Raw genomic sequence first — 17,256 nt, 5'->3', positions numbered from 1 at the left:
TCTCCAGTTCATCCGAACGAGAAACTCAGATCTAAGTAGAATAATCTTTGAACCTGTGATGTTTAAGTCTGATATATTTCGTCTCCAGTTCATCCGAGCGAGAAACTTAGGTCGAACTCTAGTAATATTTGAACCTGTGATGTTTAAGTCTGATATATTTCGTCTCCAGTTCATCCGAACGAGAAACTCAGTGCTAACTATAATAATCTTTGAACTTTTAATGTTTAAGTCTGATATATTTCGCCTCAAGTTCATCCGAACGAGAGACTCGGGTCTAACTCTAGTAATCTTTGAATCTGTGATGTTCACTTCTGATATATTTCGTCTCCAGATCATCCGAACGAGAACTGAGGTCTTACTCTAGTAATCTTTGAACCTGTGATGTTCAATTCTGATATATTTCGTCTCCAGTTCATCCGAACGAGAAACCCAGGTCTTACTCTAGTAATCTTTGAACCTGTGATGTTCAATTCTGATATATTTTGTCTCCAGTTCATCCGAACGAGAAAATCAGGTCTAACTCTAGTAATCTTTGAACCTGTGATGTTCAATTCTGATATATTTCATCTCCAGTTCACCTGAAGTAGAAACTCAGGTGTAACTCTAGTAATCTTTGAACCTGTGATGTTCAATTCTGAGATATTTCGTCTCCAGTTCATCCGAATGAGAAACTCAGGTCTTACTCTAGTAATCTTTGAACCTGTGATGTTTAATTATGATATATTTCGTCTCCAGTTCATCAGAAAGAGAAACTTAAGTCTAACTCTAGTAATCTTTGAACCTGTTCAATTATGATATATTTCGTCTCCAGTTCATCCGAACGAGAAACTCAGGTCTAACTCTAATAATCTTTGAAACCGTGATGTTCAATTTTGATATATTTCGTCTCCAGTTCATCCGAACGAGAAACTTAAGTCTAACTCTAGTAATCTTTGAACCTTTGATGTTCAATTTTGATATATTTCGTCTTCAGTTCATCCGAACGAGAAACTCAGGTCTAACTCTAGTAATCTTTCAACCTGTGATGTTCAATTCTGATATATCTCGTCTCCAGTTCATCCGAACGAGAAACTCAATTCTAACTCTAGTAATCTTTGAACCTGTGATGTTCAATTATGATATATTTCATCTCCAGTTCATCCGAACGAGAAACTCAAGTCTAACTCTAGTTATCTTTGAACCTGTGATGTTCAAAATCCTTCTTCAGTTCATCCGAATGAGAGATTCCGGTCTAACTCCAGTAATATATGAACCCGAGATGATAAGATTAGATGAAATCCATCTTTAGATCATCCGAATGAGAGACTCTAGTAAGACTGTGTCTTATGGGCATGCCCAACCCCTTTCCAAACACAAAAATCGTGGCCAATAAAGAGGAAGAGCCAAAGTCGAGTTCTCTGGAACTTTAGGGAAATTATAGAACGGGCAATGATTAGCCGGTTCAATCGGGTTGGACTGGTCAAGATAAGGAGAACGGCTAATGGATTACCGTTTTGATAGAACGATTGTTGATTGACCGTTATTTGGAGAACGGTTGATTACTTACCTTTTTTTTTTGGCTTAAAACGGCCAACCATTAGCCGTCTCTGGATATCTCTGAAAAAACCCGCAAGAACCAGGCATTTCTCAGGATGAGGTGTAAAGGCGTTTGGAAAGTGGCCGGTAACCTCCACGAGACCTGGTCTAAAGCTCTACCGTCCAAACATATCACGAGTGCACCTTATCACCTTATCCAAATATTTTTATATATATGAAAAAAGAAAAAGAGAATTCTCTCTCTTCACTTCTTCTTCTTCAGTTTCCTCTCGTCAGTCGTCTCTTCCGCCCCTCTCTGAAGAAAACCCTAACCACCTCTACTGAACCTATACGCAAAATTTTAATGAAGTAGATTAATAGATCTCTCTGTAAAAAAACCCTAAAGCTATTGTTGCTGAAGTTTTTGAATCTCAAAGCTGCTGAGTTTGTAGAAATAGGGTTTTAGAGTTTATTTATGAAAACTGGCGGCGATTACTAAACTTTATCTTCTCATCAAATCTGTTCTCGATCTTCAAATCAAGATTGAGAACAGAACCCTTTTCTCTATTTTCATAGTACTTCATTTCCAGATTTTTCATTCCTCATTTTTTCTTTTTATTGTTTTGGTTTGGATTTAATTTGTGAGTCGAGGGTTTCGGATTTAATTGATAATTTGGTACAACCCAGATGGTCAAGGTGTTGTCTGAACAAAAAAAGGTCTGATTTCATATATACTCTCATGTATTTTTGCTTCTATGTTTTATGTTTCGCTTCTTTTATATTTTTTGATATCAATTGCTCTATTTGATCAGGTGTAGGAGAACACAAATGGGTCGTATCATATTAACACTGCTTAGTCCAAATGGATGAGATGCAGATGATTATGAAACTGTGTTGCAGTGGGAGTTGGCTCAGAAAAGAGGGAAGGTTATGGACATAATTGATGCTGGTGCTGTTATTGAATTGGTAAGGGAAGGTGGAGGATGCAGTTATATTGTGAATATGAATGAGGGCTTTACTTTCGTCAGTTGAGTAATAAATGGAATTGACTATTTAGGTTTGTGCATTTGATAATTGTTGAATGGGTTAGAGTTTTATACCCACCAAGAAATCTGAATACAAGGTAGTCTCTATCTCCCCCTCTTGTGAAATTCGATTTGATTTTGACAAAGTTTTGATTTTTATGACTCATTTTCTGAAAATTGGTGTAATGATACAGGACAACAATGTGGCAAAGGATGCATCGGCATTTATATATCATTTAGGTAGGGGAAAAGCTCATGCCTTTGATCATCCCATCCAATTTGCTTTGCTTTTCTTTGCCACACCACAGCTCCAGGCGAATATAGATCCTCTGGACAAAGAAGTTGAATTTTTATCTCGGGAGAAGTTGTGTTATGAAGCACAGATATTGAGGGTATGTGCTACAAATATCCAACAAGATTGGTTAAGTTATGCAAAATTATAAGGAAAAGTGGAGATAAGATAGTGAAAAGTAGAATCTAGAAACCATTTTCTGTTATTTGAAAGTGATCTTTATCAGCTATGAAGTTTGGATAACTGATCAATTATCAATTGTCAAAGTAATTTTTATTACTCTTTATTATAAGTTATGGTCGTTAATGGGGTTTCTTGTATTTTGTAGGATGGATCATTTATTCAGCCTGCACTCTCTTTCTACCGGTTGAGGGTTGTTTGGTTGGTAGATCTTGTAGGCGGGTTCAAAATGCCCTTACCATAGTGCTGTCCTATGGAGCTTGCTTGTATGCCTGAACATTGTGTCGAAGATGCCATGGAACTGCTCATTTTTGCATCTCGGATACCTAGAGCGAATGATGGGTTCATGCTGGTAGTCTTTCTTAACGCCTTTCTATGGTTTTTAATAATCAACTGTTATGCTTTCTTGTGAATTAGCCTATGCCTTTGGATCTTAATTTTTGCTGTTATCAGGATGATTTTATGAACTTCATCATAATGTTTATGGGAAAGATGGTAGAAGTCTTGATCTGCTGGATGCCAGAAAGAAGGTATCACTTGAACAGTTTTGCTTTGGCTACAATACACAATCTTGTGTCAGTCATATAAGTTTATTGGATGTTGGTTTGGTGTGTAGTGGTTCATCTTCAACAACTTTCCTTTTTGAGGGTCATTAATTTGTCGTGGAGTATCTTGTGAGGAATCTTTTGAAGCTTTACGCTGACATTGAGTTTACTGGATCACATACTCAGGGTAAGTGTTATATATATCTTATTTTGAGAGCGTGCAAGGGATTCTCAGTACAACTTATCGAGAGTAATCTCCGTTAACTTCAAATGAAAAACAAAGATTCATCTTCATTAGCTTCTCGTCCTTATCTCCTAAATCTATTATGTTATGCTATCCACCTTGTTGGAAGAATTTCTTAATTATTATGTTACCCATCTGGTATCTAGAGATTAAATGTTTCTTGTTCTGATTGTTGTACCATTCTTGTGCAGTTTTATGACAAGTTCAACATACGTCATAATATTGCTGAACTTTTGGAGTACTGATGGTTTATCAAAAGTGATTGTAGTAGTGGTAAAAACAGGGTCTTTTCAGACTTGTGAAGGTAACAAAATTTCTAGATTTAAATAAAATTTAGGAAAAATAGCAAACTGAAGTAAAATTTTATGGAGAAATAGGGGTTAAGATTCCACCAATCAACAATACTTATGTGATCTAAATTTTTTTTTTACTATGCAATTTAAATAATTGGGTTGATTCTAAATATTGCCAAGAGTAGATTTTCCAAAATATCAAATGTTAATCACAAGTATAATGCATCAAGAGTCTAAAACTAAGCATGCATTATCAAGGGAAAACACAGTTGATTAATAAAAACCATTTAAATCATTTTTATCAATGCAATTAATCATATAAAAATATTACATAAATTAATAAAATAGAGATTACCACATAATTATTGTGAGAATGGCTTCCTCTGTCACCCCTGGGATTGGGTTTAGCTCCTCATCTCAAAAACACACTCATTAGATGTATTCATGGCTAAATAAGTGTTTTTATTGATGAAAATAATTGATAATTGAAGTTTGTAACGCTGTTGTACTGTTGCAGCGTCACTGTTACAAAGGGGTAGTGCTGAAAATAATCGATAGAACACAAGTGTTGTATAACAACGACACAGAGAGCTCGCTGTTTGCACTGTTGAAGAACTACGACCCGCAGAGGACAGTCGATGTCACTGTTGATAAACGACGGCCTTGGAGAGTCTGTTCTTCACGTTCTTCCTCCTCGCAGCAGCAGCAGCAACAATCAATGGTATCTTCCTTGTTTCGGCTCTGAACTCTCTCCTATTTCTCTCTAAACTTTTCTAACCCCTTTTTATGACTTGAAACCACTCTTATATATCCCACAGACCCCAAATATCTCGTATAAATTCCGACTTTTTCTTTTCTTTTTCTTCTCTGCGCTGTTGAGAGAATAATCCCTTCTGTTGAGCTTTTTCACGTGCTGTTAGCTATAAAATAGCTACCAAACTCTTCCCTAGACTTGAATAAGACCGTGTACATGTTAATCCATCGTCAAAGTCCTCCAGAAATCTCTCAAAAATCTTTGAAAGTGCACAACAGGACACGTCTCTCAGTTTTAACTTTGATTGCTTCTCCCGGATATTCTAGCCCAATTAAGCCCATGAAATCATCCATACTAGAATTTTATATCCATATCACGTCCAGCCCAATCAATTTCCGGTGTTTAATCTCCCTAAAACAGCTCCAACAATCGGATCAAAATTCAACATCGATATGCATGGCCTTTCCCGCCAAAAACCAGTATTTGAAATTTGAAGAAGACCTCCCCCTATCCAGTTCTGGTGTCCCTTTAACAGCTGCCTGGAAATGGGTCACCCCTTAGTAATTAGGTTACCCCTTATCCAAAGTGAGAGTCCGTATAGTAATTTTCTCCCACGAGCGCAAAAACCACTTTCTTAGCCAATTTCGCCGCAAAAGCTTATTTCTCCGGAAATACCTACAGGGACATAAAAAGCCATAATAAGTACAAAAATGGGTACTAACACAATATACAATGGGGCTATATTAGACACATAAATGCGTCTATCAAGTACTTGTGGCAGGTTGTTTAAAATCATATATGTATTCTCTTATTATGCTATATATATTGGATTGAGGAGTTTTACCTTCTGCTGTTGCACATATTTTTGCTTTCTCACTTTTTCTTGTTATTGTTATTTCAGATTGCCAAAAAAGAGGAGAAGGGAGTGTATTTGAACTTTCTGAACTTCCTGGTCAGCGAAAGTATATTTCTTCTAGCCGAAAGTCTAAACAGAATTCTGGAACTGAAAGAGATAGAAAAAGAGATGGCTAATACCGTGGAATGGGAAAGAAGATCAGCTCAAGTGAGGCAAAAAACAACCCGACAGTTCCATTCTCAAGAGAATGTGAGTTTAATTTATTTTTCCATGTGAAAATTTCATTTTCAACATCCACCAGTACTGTCAATTCTCAGTCTGAGATAATTTAATTTTTGTAGATCATCCTAATTGGTGATGGAAGATGTAGGCATGCTAGCACTTACTTCAGAACAGATTACAATGCCTTTCTTCTTCCAGAGATAGTAAGGTGTCTTTTCAGTAAAGCATATTTCCTCTTTGGCAATTAGGATATATAAGCTGTCAAATGTCAAGCCTCATTCCTCGTCTCTCTGCATTCTAGGTTGAAAGAGTGGCAAGTATGCTTAATTACTTTTTGCTACAACTTGCAGGCCCTTAACGGAAATCTCCTACTCTAAAGGGCCCTAAGAAGTATGAGTTCCATCCAAAGATACTGCTTAAGCGGGTTAGTAACTACATCGTGTTTCACTTCTTGATGCATTGTTTTAAGCTTTCTTATAAAGCTGGCTTTTAGTGATTTTGCTCTGCTTTTTCTCTCATGTATGCATTATAATTTACTGATATATTGCCTATTTTTCCTGATTAGATGTGTTTGGCATGAAAATGTCCAGCAATAACTATATGTGGATTGATTGGCATCTGCTTGTTGCTGACGAATGCCATAATTCTCTAATGGAGAAACTGATGTTTTGAACATTTTTTGGTTTCTTTCCATTCAAACAGTCTCTTTCCCAAATGATGTGTTGATTGTTTAAGTGGTTTGTTTTACAGGACCTCAAAATTGATCCTAGTGATGCAGTTTGTACTACCTCATAGGAGTTTGTGTTATGTCTACTGAAAATGTATGTATCCTGTTAGTGGTTTAAAGCTTCAAAGTGAGTTTGGGCATTTAGATTGTCTAAGGAAGATTCTCAACAAGGAAGTGGTGGCAGAACCTTTCTTCTCAATTGAGCGAGTTAGTTAGCGATTGAAGATATGAATGGTGAAGTGTGGCAGGTAAAATTCTAGACTGTATGAATAATTTTGAACCTTTTTCTTTCAGATTGAGCATTATTCATTTTTTGCTGAGCATTATTCAGATTGAACATTATTCTAGTACTGAAAATGTCAACTTGTTTGCAGGTGCTGTTGGTAAGAAGGTGGTAGTGAGCATCAAGTGACTTAACCCATGGCAGGAAAGACCAAGTAGAGGCAACAAGTCAAACAACTCTCAAAAATCTACTGGTTCAGTCTCATGGAATTTTTGTAAAAATAAATAAATTTCTTGTGTTAGTGGTGATTATTTTGCAGAGTAAAGACATATCAATAGAACTTACAAGTTCAATGCCTTCACTAATTTTAACTAGTGTATGACATGAGTGTTAAAATGTGGATAGTTTGCGGATTGAGAAGGCCTAAGGCCTGTATTTCAGGTTTCATTGTATTGCAGGCCTGTGTTTCTGGATAAATTGTGTTGCAGGCCTGTAATCTGGAAGTCCAGGCCCGTGATAATAGACCTGGACTATCAATTTTTTTTAATTGTAATTCAATTAACTGTCACAGAATTAATTGTAACAAAAAGAGTGAGTTAAAAAGAATACGTGTCGTCATCTCAGTGTTGACGTAAGAGGATGACACGTGTCATTCTTAGATTCGTTACAAGAGTAGGTAACATTTATAGGTGTTATTGTAGCCGTCACAAAACGGACACGTGTCCTCGACAGTATCGTTACAAAATTCACTCACACCTGAAAGAATTGATTGTTGTGACAAATTGGACACGTGTCGCCACCATAAAATTAGGTAAATCGTTGCTGTTTCATTACGTAACGGCTATTAAGTGTGAGTTTAATTAATTACTGTCACACAAAAAACTGTTGCAAAAGTTTACAACAAATAGTTATCACAGCATTTCTCCAACGGCGTATATGTGTTACAAATTTTTTTATTACAGATATGTCCTGTGACAAAAACTTGGATTTGGTGTAGTGAAAGTCAATGACACTTTGAGTGTGAAAAGGAATGGTCTCCTAGAAAATTCCATGACTATGGAAAAGGCAGTATCTGTAACACCCCGTGTTTTTAGCATGACGCATGCTAAAGGATGCGCCATTTGCTTGTGATGAAGCTTCATCCAAAGCTTCTTTTGCATAGTAAGATGCATTTGGCCAGGGGCCATATCTGGTGCCAAGTAAGGCACATCGCGTAGGCATATTTACTAAGGCCAATATGGCAATAGTTGGAAGTCACATTGGCCAAGAGCCAATCTCGCATCAGTTGGTGCATTAGGCCAGTTGGGTAGATGGCCCTGGTAATGTACAACCAACATGGCTGGACATCGGGTTGGCAGCGGACAGCCAACATGGCTGGACACCGAGCTGGTAATGTACAACCAACATGGCTGGACATCGGGTTGGAAGCGGACAACCAACATGGCTGGACACCGAGCTGGTAATGTACATCCAACATGGCTAGACATCGGGTTGGCAGTGGAAAACCAACATGGCTGGACACCGAGCAGGTAATGTACAACCAACATGGCTGGACACCGAGTTGGCAGCGGACAACCATCACGGATGGACATTGGAGTGGCCTATGGGCCAAATACGGAAATACAACCATCACGGCCCTTCACGGGACCTGGCTCAGGAAATGTTCAGCCATCATGGACGGACATTAGAGCTGACCTGTGAGCCAGAATTGAATGTACAGCCATCACGGCCGTACATCGTTGTTGGCCAGGGTGGTGAGGTGCAACCATCACGGCCTGGGGAGTTGATGAATGATTTTTACTCCCCTAATCTAAGTTGTAAAAATGTCTTTTATAAAAAACATATATAGGGAGGGATAGTTGGTTGAAGGTACATATGCGGACCATGTACCAAGTAAGCTTCATAGCTTAGCCGGAAGAGTATAAATGATGTTTACGCCTCATTTATAGATATGTAGCCTTACCAATGGAGCGTGTTAAGCATGGGCATCACTATGCCATGCCGCAGACCAAGTATTCATCACTTAGATGCATTTTGACGGAACGGCCTACACGGATTAGGCCATTACCATTATTGCTTTGCCACGTCCATGCAAACGAGTTGGCTCAAGATTCTGTCCTCTCGTGGATGAACTACGGTCTGTGCTTGATCCCTTCAGAGTAGGGAAGGCTACGTAGGCAGCCACAATGATTTGCAGCATTGCCGGTCCAGCACTTTGTCGCTCATATCATCTAATTGTGAGATGATTGCGACATTCTGGCCTCTCGTATCATCTGGCTCGGTAGCTCGACGCAAGAGATGATTGTGGCAAAACTTGATGAGACAAGTTGCATTCCATTCACTGGATGCTCATACTGCCTATCAAGGCGTTCGACATAGGCAAAAACCCGAGTGTCGTAATTTAGCTCAAGAGGAATCCATTTTGATAGGAAACGACCCAAAGATCAAGACATGTGGGTCACCAGAATTTAGCCAAATTCCATCGTTTAGGGCCTCAAAAGGTCGTTTTTTCCGTGTTAGGAAAGTTTTTGTTCTCTTAATAAAGCCTTCGCGGAACAAGGGTAATTTGGAACACTGTGGAAGCTAAATTAGCTGCATCAAGCCCCACGAGCATGCTTGCAAGGGAAAATGGACGTACATTTTCCTAGATTTGAGGCCCGGATCGTAGCTTCATCATGGCGCATCGGGGAAGTTATGGCCTGCAGGGCGACGCGCCACAGGCGTAATTTTCCGGTCCGTCACAGTATCCATGATGTTGGAACTTAAAGAGTTATTTGGAAAGATGGATTTGGATGTGAAAGGTTATAAAAGTGATCTCTTTCATGATAATCCAAAAGTTACTTGTGGTGAGCAAGACATTGTTCACCTCAACACAACTTGAGTGTGTTTTAAGTGCATCCTCACCAAGGAATGCCCTGTTATGTATACGGTGAGGGAAGCACGAAAATTGGGGAGCACATATTATGGTTGGTAAGGCTGTAGAATTCAATTGGATTCATCTAAAAAGGGGTTTAGGTATGCATACCCGTTTGCATACTGCCTCAGGATACGAAAATTCGTTTGCAAACCCGTATGCATACTTGACGTCGATATTCGGTAGATTTGTTTTGGCCGTAACTTCTTCGTCCGAATTCGGAATGACCTCATTCTTTTTGAATTCTCTTCCTCTTTGAATTATATTCAAAATGATGATGAGAAATCTTAAATGTAAATGATTTGAGGTTGGTCTTTGTCCGGTATCTTGTTTTTGAGTGTTTTGCTCCGTTTCGTCGCACTTGTTCTACTGGACTCGGGCACTTGGATTCTTGGAGTAATTCTATTCTAAGCTCATTTGTAGATTTTAAAAGAATGATGTTGGTGAATCACAAATAAGGAAATTCAAGAATTGGCAGTAGTACGCATTGCTATGGGATTCTTGAATGTTCACAATCATCTTATGTGAACTATGTGATGCATGGTCTCTAATGACTTTGTATGTGAAAAAGCGGGGGTCTAACAACACCACCCAATATTTCGCTAAGAAATCTGTATGGACAAACTCCAATATACTTTTTATGAGATTCAACTAGACAGTTAGACTCAATCAATAAAAAGATATATCAAAGAGTTTATATCTGAATCTCTCGATTTGATCTTTACTCAAGCAAACGGAAATCTGCGAGTCTTGGACGGTACCAAATACCAAAGAGAGATATCAAAGAGTTTATATCAAAGAGAGATAACTTGGACGGTACCAAATACCAATGTCCAAGGATCAATCAATATCAATCAACAACCAAAGGTTGGATTTCCAATTGATGATCTTTACGCACAACCTGTATTATTTCAATTATATAAAATATAATGCGGAAAAGAAATAACACAGACACCAGAAGTTTTGTTAAAGAGGAAACCGCAAATGCAGAAAAACCCGGGACCTAGTCCAGATTGAATACAAACTGTATTAAGCCGCTACAGACACTAGCCTACTCCAAGCTAACTTCGGATTGGACTATAGTTGAACCCCAATCAGTCTCCCACTAATTCAAGGTACAGTTGTACTCCTAAGCCTATGATCCCAGCAGGATACTGCACACTTGATTCCCTTAGCTGATCTCACCCACAACTAAGAGTTGCTCCAACCCAAAATCGCAGACTTGATAATAAACAAATCTGTCTCACACAGAAAAGTCTATCAAAGGATAAATCTGTCCCCCACATAAAAACCTTAGGTTTGTTCCATCTTAAGAAATAAAATCAAGGTGAACAGGAACCAATTGATAATCCGGTTTTATATTTCCGAAGAACTGCCTAGATTAATCTATCACCTCTCAACAATCCTTCTTGACTACACAAGCGGTTTGTCGAGGAATCACAAATAGTGAGACGAAGATGTTTGTGACTTCTTTATCTTGCCTATCGGAGAACTCTCACGATCTCAAGCCAATAAATAGATTGTACTCGTACGATAGAAGATGCAAGATCAGATCACACAACTACGATAAAAGTATTATCAGTCTGGCTTCACAATCCCAATGAAGTCTTTAAGTCGTTAACCTGGTTTTAGAGAAGAAAACCAAAGGTTAAAGGAGAATCGACTCTAGCGAGCGCACTAGTATCACACAGACGTGTGGGGATTAGTTTTTCCCAATGCTAGATGTCTCCTTTATATAGCCTTCAAATCAGGGTTTTGCCTCAGTTACAAAGCAATCCATATTCATCGTTAGATGAAAACCTGATTTAGATTCAAGCTAATATTTCTCAACCGTTAGATCGAAAACTTAGCTTGTCACACACACTTGGGTAGACGTTTACTGGGTTTGTGAAAACCATGACCAAACGTGTACGTGTATGTTGGTTCAACATAGTAACCCAAAAGGTTAACCATATGAGCAATTCATATTAACCTAGTTCTTCTTCACCATAACTAGTTCAATTGACTCAAATGAACTAGTTAGAGAGTTGTTCAATTGCTATGAGATCTTATGTAACTACACAAGACACAATTGAAACAAAGATGATTCGATTCGATGATTCGGCTCATGAACTTTATATCGAAAACTTAGCTTGTCACACACACTTGGGTAGACGTTTACTGGGTTTTTGAAAACCATGCCCAAATGTGCACGTGTATGTTGGTTCAACATAGTAACCCAAAAGGTTAACCATATGAGCAATTCATATTAACCTAGTTCTTCTTCACCATAACTAGTTCAATTGACTCAAATGAACTAGTTAGAGAGTTGTTCAATTGCTATGAGATCTTATGTAACTACACAAGACACAATTGAAACAAAGATGATTCGATTCGATGATTCGGCTCATGAACTTTATATCGAAAACTTAGCTTGTCACACACACTTGGGTAGACGTTTACTGGGTTTATGAAAACCATGCCCAAACGTGCACGTGTATGTTGGTTCAACATAGTAACCCAAAAGGTTAACCATATGAGAAATTCATATTAACCTAGTTCTTCTTCACCATAACTAGTTCAATTGACTCAAATGAACTAGTTAGAGAGTTGTTCAATTGCTATGAGATCTTATGTAACTACACAAGACACAATTGAAACAAAGATGATTCGACGATGAATCGGCTCATGAACTTTATATCCACGGTTTGCATAAAGCATTCCTTAGTAATTTAAGTTTCATGTTCAGAGCACATCTTTAGTTCATAACTACTTAAGCTCACAAACAAGTTCGCGGACTTAAGGCAACCGGAAAAGTTTTCCAAACTCAGCAGAAAATATCGGCAAAGAGACTTCCTCCAGTTCGGGGACTAGGTTCACGGACTGAGTTCGTGGACTAAACACGCAAACGAGTTTTTGGAAAATCCCAGCAGAAATTCTCGATAAGAGAACTTCCGTCAGTTCGCGGACTTGGCAAAGCCAATTCCTCCAGTTTCTCTCAATCAAATAAGTTCAAAAACTTCGGATTAAGGAATACATATAATCTAAACTCTCATTCCAATCATTGAGACATTCTCATAGAACGTTATATAGTCGTTATTCACAGACCATTTCGCGTCAGAGCAATTCTCAAAGTAATTGAAACTTTTCTTGACTTTCGTCACTAGGTGAAGATAAACTTGATCAAAACGAAACGCTTTACCAACACACGATTTCGAGAAAAATATAAGTACTGAATACTCAGCTCGAAATGTCAAATGTGTATGATCCAGTCTATATTGCATACGACTTTTTGTCTCATAAGAAGTAGGAGATAGAATAGATAGACTTTTGAGTGATAGATAAGTTCAAGTCTCCACATACCTTTTTGTTGATGAAGTTCACGGTTCCTTGAGTAGATCTTCGTCTTGTATGATGAATCTCCATGAAGTCCTTGAGCTCAACTACACTTTTATATCCTAGTCCGAGACTTATCTATGTAGACTAGAAATCAAGACTCATAGTTTTGATCACTAACATTGACAAACATGCTTGATATAGGAACGCATGTGAGGTCGACCGAGATACGCTCTAACAATCTCCCCCTTTGTCAATTTTAGTGACCAAACTATTAATACATATGGAATACAAAAAAGATAAACTTTAGTGGCTCCTATTCCATAGTCTAATCTTCAACGTTCCTTGAAATCTTCGTCCTTCCAAGTACTCCAATGATCCCAAAGGTTGTAAATTTAGCACCACCGTTGTTGAAGATCTGTAGCTATAACAATGAGATAAATCGAGATTCTCGATCATTATTATACAGTGTCATAGTATCATTATGTAACATCAAAGTCCAATTGCATCATGACTTTAAAAACAATACTATGGTGATATGTATCACTCCCCCTTAGTCAATACTCCATCTCGATCATGGAAACTACTCCCCCTTAGTCAATACTCCATCTCGATCATGGAAACTACTCCCCCTTACACAATGATCCGAAAACCATATGTATTTGTAGTGTGAACTACATTATTTCTCCCCCTTTTTGTCAATAAAATTGGCAAAGGTAAATGAACGGGATCGTAGTGAAATTTCCGCAAGAGACATTTCATAGACTAAAAGAAAATTACATACCAACTTAATTTAGATGCAATCATAAAGCCGAAGCTAAATGCATTCATCAAGGAGTTTTAAGATACAAGATAACCCCTATAAAATTCCACAGCCGCACACCCCGCAAGATATTACCATTAAGCAAAAGTTCAAAAGAACTCTCCCCCATTTGATGTCATTCCCGAAAGCAAGAGCGACATTAATTTCGAAAGAAAAGAAGTATTTTTTAGTTGGACACCAAAAACCATGGAAATGATTTTTTATATCCAAAACTCAACCAAATTAATCACAAGTAAACCCATGATTAATTTAATCGGAATACACAATTAAATCAAACCACAACAATTTAATTGATCGTGCTCAACATAAGAAAACTCACGGAACTATGACTAAGATAACCACACGGAGATGACTACCTTAATCGTTCAAATACTCAACATAAGGAAAACCTTACGGAATATACGACTATATCAACCAATAAAACATGATTAGTATATTCGTTCATATACTCAACACAAGAACTTGTGGAATATATGAAAAACTCAACTAGATTAATTACAAGAGAACCTATAATTAGTCTAATTGGAATACACAACCAAACTAATCACTGAAGTAATCAATTTAATTGTCAAAATATTTTGCTCGACAAAAGAAGACTTTCGGAGCAAATAACTAAATAACCAATCAAGATGATTAATTTAGTTCAAGAATGCTCAATATATAACATCTCATGGAACAACCAACAAGGCCAATATTAATCGACATAGTTGTAAGATGCTCAACATAAGATACACAATGGAGCCTTCACGGTAAAACATAACAAAATGGATCAATGAAGATCAATATCGTGGATAACATACAAGGATCTATTCTATTTTACATCACTATTTGCATAACGACATAATAGACTTTATCCTTGTCAAACAAAAGATTTCATCCTATTTTCCATCAAATAAAAGACAGCATAGGCATAACTTTTGTAATTGTCAAAAGTCCATTCGTCCTTTCATCAATACGAATATCAATTTATGAACGACTTTACTTTTGACACAATATGGGACCTTCAAGTTCACGGACGCAAACAATACATATCCCATAAAAATATTGCAATACTTCAAAACAGATTAATACTGCAATAATATCATCCTCCAAATATTTTTAGAATTTAAAAACCAATAAACCTAAAAAATAACATAAGAAGATGAAAACAAAAATAGTTATGTGTAGTCACAATCTTCGCTATTCAAAACGCTAGTTATTCTTCCAGCTAATCCAAAAAGAAGACGTACTAAGCATTAATGAACTTTCCAAAGTTTCTTCAGAGAACTCCTTCTCGTTATTGAAAAGTACATTGACAAAGGGATCCTTCAACTCCTCCAAATCTTTTGAAAACACTGTCAATTTACTTAGTTCCTTTTTCTAGTTTTCGTACAGTGTTTGTAGATTGAGACAACATTCGTTCATAGTGAATTATATCATCTAAGGATGCGGCGATCCGAGATTTTAAGCTGTTTCTTTTGCTGATGAAATCTTTTACCAGATTCCTGAAATTTTCATCACTTTGATAAAAAGACAAGAACTAGTTTAAGGAAGGATTTTTACCATTAATTGTAGTCTTCACTTTCTTCAAACTTGTGGAGGGAATCCCAGTACACCGACGTACGTTAGCTTCCAGAGTTACGTTCCTGCTTGTGCTGCATCTAGTAACAGGTTCCATGGAACATAATTTTGTGAGATTCTCCGTTTGCGAAGGAGTAAAACCCTGGAAAAACAAAAGATTTTGTATATATATATAAACAAAACAATCACCAAAAATACACTCCTTGAGCCAAAAAGACGCAAATCCCCATTTTCTCAAGACAAACATGGGGATGCAAACGTCTAGGGTTAGTATAAATGATGAGACCAAAAGGCTCCCCTTGTTTATCCCATAGTGACTTTCTAAGGTAAGACACATGAGCAGAGGTTCTTCTTCTTTTGTTCCTGGAAGTTCTTGTCACATAAGACTTGCTACCGATATAATAAGGTTGAAAGGACAAGGAGCATTCCGTAGTAACAAACATCTCTTTGGACTCAAATCTTCAACTTGTGAGTGTCCTTGAGGAATGACCCTGAGATTATCTCTGAAACTGTCTAAATAATCTCTCTTATTCCTGGAAACATATTTAGAACCACTATTATAGACTTTGGACTTGTTCGGTACAAGATTCCACACAACTTGTTCGGTACAAGATTCCACACAACTTGTATATGAAGTTGATCTAACTCATCATCCATTGTCTTTTTCCAAGAGAGGTTGTTTAGAGTTGTATCAATATATTCTGGTTCTAATTGAGAAGAATAACAATCAATCAGAAGTTCTCCTTTTGTTCTGACTGTAGAGTCAACTCCTCTTTTAGAAACGATAGACCACACACACAGTGGAGAATCGCCTAACACATGTAGAAAAAGACCACAACGAATGTCACTACACCATTGAAGGGAAGAGGTATAGCGCAATGCAAGATTACTCATATTATCAATACTTTTCTGTTTGGAATTTCCTGACAGAATTGTATGTCCTTTTTGAGTAACACAAGGTTGCAAAGTATTCTTGCAAGGATTACTTTCAGCCTCCAGACTCCTTAAAGAAGACATACAGGCTTGTTGAGGATGATCGGATGAGCATCCATATAATCCAAACTCTTGACATTTGTCTGAGTGGTTCCCAGTCACATCATTTTTCTCAACAGGCGATTGTTGAACATTACCTGAATGGTGACAAATCTTTAGAAAGGAACAACTAAATTCTCTCAGATTTAATGAGAGACTCTTACTAGATATCAAATTCTTAAGAGTTGTAATTTCTGCAACAAGACCAGAATAGATCCGGATTTGTTCTTCCAATCTCTTTTGAAGACTAACCAGTTTATCAGACCTTTTCCTACGGTTGTTTTTTAAACCTGGTGAAGTGTCGGTTGAGACTTTATGGTCCATATAGTCAGATCTCCACAAACACAAACTTTTGAGGTCTTTAAAAGTGTTTGCCTACTCTAATACCAATTGAAAAAGCGGGGGTCTAACAACATAACCCAATATTTCACTTAGCAATCTATATGGACAAACTCCAATATAATTTATATGAGATTCAACTAGAAAGTTAGACTCAATCAATAAAAAGATATATCAAAGAGATTATATCTCAATCTCTCGATTTGATCTTTACTCAAGAAAATGGAAATCTGCGAGTCTTTATCAAAGAGAGATAACTTGGACGGCACCAAATACCAATGTTCAAGGATCAATCAATATCAATCAACAACCAAAGGTTGGATTTCCAATTGATGATCTTTACGCCTAACCTGTATTATTTCAATTATATAAAATATGATGCGGAAAATAAATAACA

At 37.3% G+C, this 17,256-nt stretch overlaps 1 long non-coding RNA gene across 6 annotated transcripts; it reads left to right on the top strand.

Moving 5' to 3' along the window:
- Positions 1-1,775: 1,775 nt before the first annotated feature.
- Positions 1,776-7,323, top strand: LOC113320355. 6 transcript variants are annotated; one of them, XR_003346061.1, is made up of 13 exons: positions 1,776-2,232; positions 2,328-2,481; positions 2,573-2,638; positions 2,735-2,932; positions 3,161-3,364; positions 3,466-3,542; positions 3,629-3,744; positions 3,993-4,105; positions 5,750-5,953; positions 6,046-6,134; positions 6,277-6,350; positions 6,677-6,901; positions 7,028-7,323. It is a non-coding gene; the product is annotated as an uncharacterized LOC113320355 (long non-coding RNA). The 6 variants fall into 6 exon arrangements; XR_003346062.1 differs by having other exon boundaries at positions 2,328-2,638; positions 6,046-6,129; XR_003346063.1 differs by having other exon boundaries at positions 2,328-2,638; positions 6,046-6,129; positions 6,492-6,901.
- Positions 7,324-17,256: the final 9,933 nt, after the last annotated feature.

This window comes from Papaver somniferum, chromosome 11 (genome assembly GCF_003573695.1).
Source record: "Papaver somniferum cultivar HN1 chromosome 11, ASM357369v1, whole genome shotgun sequence".
Lineage (NCBI taxonomy): Eukaryota > Viridiplantae > Streptophyta > Magnoliopsida > Ranunculales > Papaveraceae > Papaver > Papaver somniferum.
This window is presented reverse-complemented; position numbering and strand designations above follow the sequence as displayed.